Below are 7,876 nucleotides of genomic sequence, written 5' to 3' on the forward strand. Positions count from 1 at the left end.
AGTTCTCTCAATACCCAGGCTACCCTGCAACTTGTTATATAGCCCAGACAGGCCTGTATCTTTCTAACTTCTGCGTCCATGCTGGGATTACAGGCATGCACCACCACACCCTGATGATATTATGGTGCTGACTCAAAAAATCCTCGGACCTCAGCAGAAGAGTCCAAAATGTCTTTAGAGCAAAGGCTTGTAAAGGCGACAGAAGCTCTGATTTGTAGCTCAGATCTTCTCTCCATTGGCAAATGCTTTCCTCTCAAGACCCCTTTCTCAACCCCCTATCAAGGAGTCTACACTGAGCACTCACTTTGTACCAGACATTGACCTAAGAGAATACCACCAGACTCGACATGGTGGGTGCATATTGGAGATTGACAGAATCAGGCAGCAGGAGCCCAAAGAGGGTGAGAATACCCAGAATTCCTCTGTGGATGTCTAGGGGCTCCCAGGGGATATGATAGTGTAATGAGCTGGTCTAGAAAGGATAGTTTGAGGGCTCGATAGTAGAACATTTCCTTAGCACACAAAGCCCTGGGTTTCATCTCCAAAGATAGAGGAGCAAAAAGGATATACAGTTAGGCTTGTGGCATGTGGAGATGGGCATGCTTTGATTATCTATTCAAAGCTTAACAGTTTAAAACAACAACTTTGGGATTGGAGAGATGGCTCAGTAGTTAAGAGTGCTGGATGCTCTTCCAGAGTAACAAATTCAATTCCCAGCATCCATATGGTCGCTCATAACCATATGTAACTCCAGTTCCAGGGGATCCAATAACACCGTCTTCTAGTCTCTTTAGGCACCACATACATACATGATGCACACAAAAACAGAGATAATTTAAACATAAAATAGCACACACACACACAGAGAGAGAGAGAGAGAGAGAGAGAGAGAGAGAGAGAGAGAGAGAGAGAGCTTTGAATTGCTGTCTCTCAAATTCCTGAGGCTGTCTTGAGCTCAGCTCCATACCTTTTCTCAGGACCTCTCATGTGGTTGCAACCAGGTGATAGCTGGCTGAAACTGTCATGAGGAATTCGTATCTCCCATGGCGGTGACTGAGGCCAGTGGTCAGCTGGGACCTTAGCTGGTGCTGTTAGCTAGAAGCCCTGTGTTAACACAACCTAGAATCACCTAGAAGAGTCTCAGTGGGGGGGGGGATTCTCTACATTGGGTGGGCCCATGAGGAACTGTCTGAAATAAGTTATTGATGTGGGATGACCCAGCCCACTGCAGGAGGCGCTATTCCCTAGGCAGGGCTTACAAAAAAACTATATGAGAATAGAAAAGCTGGGCATAGTGGTATATACCTTTGATCCCAGCACTTGGGAGGCAGAGGCAGGCAGATCTCTAGAGTTTAAGGCCAGCCTGGTCTACATAGTGAGTTCCAGGCCAGTCATAGCTACCTAATGGACTCTGTTTGAAAATGTAGAAATCAATTTGAGCAAGCAAACAAGTGAGCATGCATGCATTCATTTCTGTCTGAAATTTTTTTTTCTTTTAGTTTTTCAAGACAGGATTTCTTTGTGTAGCCCTGGCTGTCTTGGAACTAGCTCTGTAGACCAGGCTGGCTTAGAACTCACAGAGATCCGCCTGCCTCTGCCTCCCAAGTGCGCCACCACTGCCCAGTTCTCTTTGCAATTTTTAAAAAGACTTATTGTGTGTGTGTCTGTCTGTTGGTCTGTCTGCTTGAGTTTATATGCACCACACGTGCACAGAAGCCCGTGGAGGTCAGAAGTTGTCAGATTGCCTGGAACTGAAGGTATAGGTGGTTGTGAGTCACCTGATGTGGGTGCTGGGAACAGAACCCGGGTCCTCTGGAAGAGCAGCAAGTGCTGTTAACCGCTGAGCTGTTGCTCCAGCCTCTCCGCTCTCTTCACTGTGGCTATGACATAACTGGCTATACTGACTTCCTGCTGCCTTGACTTCACACTGTGAGGCACTGTGACCTAGTGCTGTGAGCTAAAGAGCCCTGCTCCTCCTTAGGCTGCTTTTGTTGGGCGGTGTTATCACAGCAGCAGAGACGGCACCTGGACACCTACATGCATCACTCCCTGAAGCCTGGGCTCTGTCATCGTAGCATGGCAGCTGACCCACGAGGACAAGCATGCCGAGAGAGTCAGGGAGAAGCTGGCTTGCCTTTCGAACCCGGGACCCATGAGACCTTCACAGGACTTCCCTTGGATTTTGAGATCTTCACAAACCTTCCAGCATTTTAAAGAAAGGAGTCAGAGTGACTTTTTGAAAGAGCTTCTGGCATGCAAATCTGGCAAGCATGCTTTGTAAAAACACAATTTGCAGCAAGTGGGAAGGGCATTTCAGGTGTTATTTTGTGGCTGTTGCGTCTGAAAATGCCTTCTCTGAGACCCAGCTTCTTAACTGGGTACATGAGCCCGTAGAGGTGGTGAAAAAGATTGGCAAAAATAAAGGGTTCTGAAAGCACAACCACACTCCAACTGTGACTTTACTGCAGCCTGGGCCCTGACATATCGTTCCATCTCACCAGGGAACTCTGCCTGAAACAGGTTGGCTCAGATTCCATACCACGTTACGAATGTCGATGTGTTTACTGTACACATTACTGAAATGTAATCGCTTCACCGGAAAGCAAGGACTGAACATTTTCCCACCATCCATACTCAGTGTGTGCCTTTCAGTCAGTGTAGTTTTGGATTGTACTGTGTTAGAGTGTTTGTTGTTTTTTAATCATTGGTTGAATTGCTGGCTTGAGTTTTGTTAAAAGGTGTTCAGCGGATTTTGACTGGGAATTAGGACAGAATTTCCAATCAGTTTTGAAACACGTGTTCCTGCCATTCTATGCTGTATGTTTAGGAAAAGTGGAGTTCTCTGCATTGATGGCTAGAAAATCTAAACATTGACCAGCTCTGAAAAGCATTCATGTTGTTCTATATCAAATGTGCAGCTATATTTACTTGTTTATGTGAAGATAAACACACCTTTCCCATCCGTATGCACACTTGCTTTCGTCTTTAATAAATGGCAAAATGATACATATCCCAAAGAATTGCTTTAAAATTATTTTTTATGAAAACAATAAGTAAATGTTCCATTTGCATACCTAATTTATACACCTCTATCTCTAAGGTCTATTAAACATTTCTTAAGCAATGGGCTGGCAGATAGTTTGATCCACGGGGCACACATGGTAGATGGAGACAACTGACTCCCAAATGTTGTCCCCTGAGCTCCACATGAGTGCTGTGGCACACACACACACACACACACACACACACGCACGCACGCACGCACGCACGCATGCACACACCACAGATAAATCTTCAGAAAGTTTTCTCAGGCAAAATAAGGGGTCATGAATGGAAAAGCTGAAGAGAACTTGTTCTAAGAGAGAACGTGGTTTTCACGGAATGTCAAGAGAAAACAGAGTTTAGAAGAAACTGTTCAACCGTCTTAACTAAGACTTGTGAAAAATGTGTGCTGAAGTGGGGAGGGCTTGACACGAATGGCCTAGACCAGTAGGCTGAGACAGCGGAGTAACCGCCATTGAGGAGGCCATCTTGTGAGTTCTGCCAAGCTGGCTCTTGGAGGCTATTTCTAAGCTGTATCTTGGAGCACAGCAGGGGTGCATGGAGAGGGCTGAACACAGCAGGGGTGCATGGAGAGGGCTGAACTGGAAGGCCACCATTAATTAGAAGTGACAGTGTTTCAAGAGAGATAAGATGTGTCCACAAATAACCACCGCACATGATGGGTGGTGGTAGCTGTCAGTTTGGGGTAAAACAGACACAGGGGTCAGTCATTAATTAAGCAAAAGCAAGAACTGGCCTAAAGATAAGACCTAGCACGGTACTGAAAGGCTTAAGGAGTGCACTCGAAGACCACAGTCAACAGCTCGAGGCTTCGGTGCAGGATGCTGTATGTCAATCTCCAGCCTTATAGGGAAGGATGCAGGAGTCTGAGTAAAGCCCTGACAGGTGCCTAGCTGTCTGTGAAAGGAGGTGTTTGCTGACCAACTCCCTGCGGAGTGTCTCAGCTGTGAGCTTCTGCCTTTTAAGGTCTGGGCCCCAGAGGAGCTAAATAAGACCTTCCTTCTCTATGAGGACTCTGGGACCCAGCCTGGATGGGAGGGGGACTTGCTATGGTTTCCATATGGACTGGGTGTGCCCACCTTCCCACCCCAGGCTCTGTAAATTGAAATTTAATCCTCATTGTGGAGGGGAAAAGAGTAGAAATTTAATCCAACTTTGGAACTTAGAGTTGGGGCCTTTGGGACATGACAGGGACCAGATAAGGTCATTAGGATAGGGGACCCATGATTAATCCTGGTGTCTTTGTTAAAGGAGAGAGTCTGAAAGAAACACAAACAGACCCATTCCCTGTCCTCTGTCACACAAAGCCCTGTACCGCATCAGGACGCAGCAGGAAGCCATTGCCAGATGTGCCCCTGACCCAGACCTCTAGAATTACATTGTGAAATGTCTTTTCTTTCTGACCTGCCCACCCCGTGTCATTGTGTTACTGGAGACAGGAAATGGGTCAACACAGGACCTAAGGTACCTTCGTCTGGCTGGGTGTTCTTCAGCTGTTCAGGAGCTCAGAGGCCCCTTCATCTAAGTCACAGACTTTTTTTTTTTAAACAAAAAAAAAAAAAAAACAAGGTTTTATTTCTATCCCATTGGGCAAGGCTCAGCAGGGCAGGGAGCAGGCTCTCATAGAGGGAAGAGACCTCTACTCTACTCTACTCTACTTGCCGGCGATGAGCTGTTTCTACAGCACCACAATGACCGAATCCCCTTGCAGGAACATCTTGGAGATGTATCGGTCCTTGTTGACAGGCTTGGACTTCTTCTTACCCTTGCTGCTCTTGGGGACCTCAGTCCACATCTCTGCTGTGGGATGTTCTGTATGTCAAATGTGTTGCTCTGTTTGGTTAATAAATAAAACACTGGCCAGTAGCCGGGCAGGAAGTATAGGCGGGACTAACAGAGAGGAAAATTGAGAGAACAGAAAGGCAGAGAGGGACACTGCCAGCCGCCACCATGACAAGGAAGCTGTAAGGTACCGGTAAGCCACGAGCCACATGGCAAAGTATAGATTAATAGAAATGGGTTAATTTAAGATATAAGAACAGTTAACAAGAAGCCTGAGCCATTAGGCCAAACAGTTTAAATAATATAAGCGTCTGTGTGTTTATTTTATAAGTGGGCTGTCGGACTGCCGGGGTTTGGCGGGACTCGGAGAGAAAACTCTCTAGCTACACATCTCTTTCACATTCTCCAGCACCATGTTGCAGTGCCTGTCAAAGGCCTTCACTCGTCCCAGGAGCTTCGTGTTGTTGCGACAGTTAATGTGCACCTGTGTGTTGTTCTTGACTGGTCAGCACCAAGAGGAGACCTGTGTTGAATTCCTCCTCCTCCCGCTTCTGCAGCTCCTCTGGGGTCATCTCACTCTTGGGTTTATTGAGGAGACTCATGGTGGAGGTTTCACTCGCAGATCACTCCCACCTCCACCACGTTGCTCTGGCCTCTGGAGTAGCTAAGTCATAGACTTTTGTGCCTTTAGATTAGGTTTCCTCTTCATGGATTGGGACATATTCAAGTGGTCCCAACAAAAGCCCCTTTGCTTCCAAATGCCAAGGAGAATCAAGGGCTTGGCAGCTTTCAGGACAGGACTGTCTTGGTCAGCTTGAAGAAGCTCAGTGCTAAACAGTATGTGGCCCATAGGAAGTACCTGAGGAAGGTGTTGGGGGTGGGTATGGAGGACAGATGGGAAGAGAGTCAGATGATATGTGAAAGGTTTCCGTACCTTGATAAAAGTTTCTCCACTGATGCAGTAAGCCAGATCAATCGAAATTAAAAGTAAAAGACCAGATGTATTGGGCAAAGCACTCCTGGGTGACATTCCAGCCCCCAGAGATGAGGCAGGGAAAGGGGGCAGGAGAGAAATCACACCACCATTCTAAAGGAGGGGGCTTAAATACCCTGTAGGAGCAGGATGATGACATGTCCTCCACAAGATGGGTTTGTACCGAATTAAATGCTTTGGGTAGGGACTGGGGGGCTGGCAGCCTCAGGGGAGGAACTGCTTCTTGGTGGCTTTTCTGAGAGGGCAGGATTTGGAGAGAGAGAACTGGGGCCGAGCTGGAGATTCCAGCTGAACAATATGAATACTTGTGCCATATGTCAAATTGGACCCAATCAGCTCACTCCAGGAGAATTGTTGATGAAACCCTGTTACCCACACAGACACATGGTGTATGATAGCCTTAAAAAAAAAAAGAAAACAAAACCCAACAACAACAACTCCCCCCCAAAATTACAGAGATATAATCCACACGCTGCATGCTTTTCCCATTTAAAGCACACATTCTAACAACAGCTCTTAATAGGTACTTATGTATTTACAGCTTTATAATCACAATCTATTTTAGAACATTTTGTCAAACTAATCAGAACCTGGATCCTCTAGCTATCACTCCCAGGCTCAGGAGCCAACCTCCTAAGCTCTCTAATCCACTTCATGTTTCTCTTGATTTGGGTGTTTTGAACATGACCTATACTATACAATGTGGCCTTAGCAAGTTTTCCAGGTTCACCCACGTTGTAGAATGCATCAGCAATTTGTTTTTTTAGATTTATTTATTGTGTGTAAGAGTGTTTCATCTGACGGTATGTCTATGCGACACGTGAGTGCCTGGTACCTATGGAAGTCAGAAGATTGGATTGGATTCCCTGGAACTGGAGTTCCAGATGGTTGCGAACCACCATCTAGGTGCTGGGAATCGAACCCAGGTCCTCTGCAAGAGCAGCAACTGCTCTTAACCACTGAGATGTATCTCCAGCCACCCCCCCTTTTAATGTGTGTAGGTGTCTTTTCTATATAAACATCTGTGCATCACATGTGTGCAGTGCCCACAGAGACCAGAAGGGACAGGAGTTACCGATGCTTGTTAAATGCCATGTGGGTAATGGGAATTGAACCCAGGTCCTCTAGAAGAGTAGCCGTGGCTCTTAACTACTGAGCCATCTCCCCAGCCCCACTTTGCTCTTTTCTATTGTCAAATAACTTATCATGGCATGATAGGCAACATTTTATTTATCCACTTATCAGTCCTAAACATCCAGTTTGGCTTTGGGTTTCAGCCTAAACATGGATATTTTGAACATGGATATTCATGCACAAGGGTGCTTTTTTTGGAGGGGTGGTGAGAGTGTGCTTGTGTATGTGCTGTTTCTCTTAGGTATATAGTAAGAACTGGACCAGCTGGGTCATGTGGTAACTCTTAAAGTTTAGCCCTTACAGGACTTGCAAACTGCATTCCAAAGCAACAGCAACGTTTCGCACCCCACTAGCAAGGTATAAAGGTTTTTGTTTCCCCAATCCTCATCACTGCCTGTCACTGTCAGTCTTCATTACAGCCGTCCTAGGGTCTGAAGCAGTCTCTCACTGAGGTCCTGATAGTATTTTCACGGTAGCTGAGGATACAGCACATCCTTTCATGTGCTTATTACCATTTATGTCTTCTTTGAAGAAACATGTTCAAACTCTTTACATTTATTTATTTATTTATTTATTTATTTATTTATTTATTTATTTATTTATTTGTTGAGACAAGGTCTCACTATGTAACCCTGGTTGGCTTCCACCTGCCTCCTGATTACTGGAATTAAAGAAATGTACCATCACAGTTAGTGAGATCCTTTAATTATTTTAAAGTTACTTCATTTGTCTTTGTCCTATTGAATAACAACTGTATCTCAGGCTGGCCTTGAACTTGTGAACCTCCTGCCTCATCATCCCAAGTGCAGGAATTACACACATGCTAATCCACAAGCCCTGAAGAACATTTTAAAATGTGTATATTCTTGAGTTTATGTGCACCCCATGAGTGCAGGTACCTAA

General features: G+C 45.6%; 1 pseudogene; it reads right to left on the reverse strand.

Moving 5' to 3' along the window:
• Nucleotides 1-4,717: 4,717 nt before the first annotated feature.
• Nucleotides 4,718-5,501, reverse strand: LOC131925591 (small nuclear ribonucleoprotein Sm D2-like; annotated as a pseudogene).
• Nucleotides 5,502-7,876: the final 2,375 nt, after the last annotated feature.

This window comes from Peromyscus eremicus, chromosome 15 (assembly GCF_949786415.1).
Source record: "Peromyscus eremicus chromosome 15, PerEre_H2_v1, whole genome shotgun sequence".
NCBI classification, from domain to species: Eukaryota; Metazoa; Chordata; class Mammalia; order Rodentia; family Cricetidae; genus Peromyscus; species Peromyscus eremicus.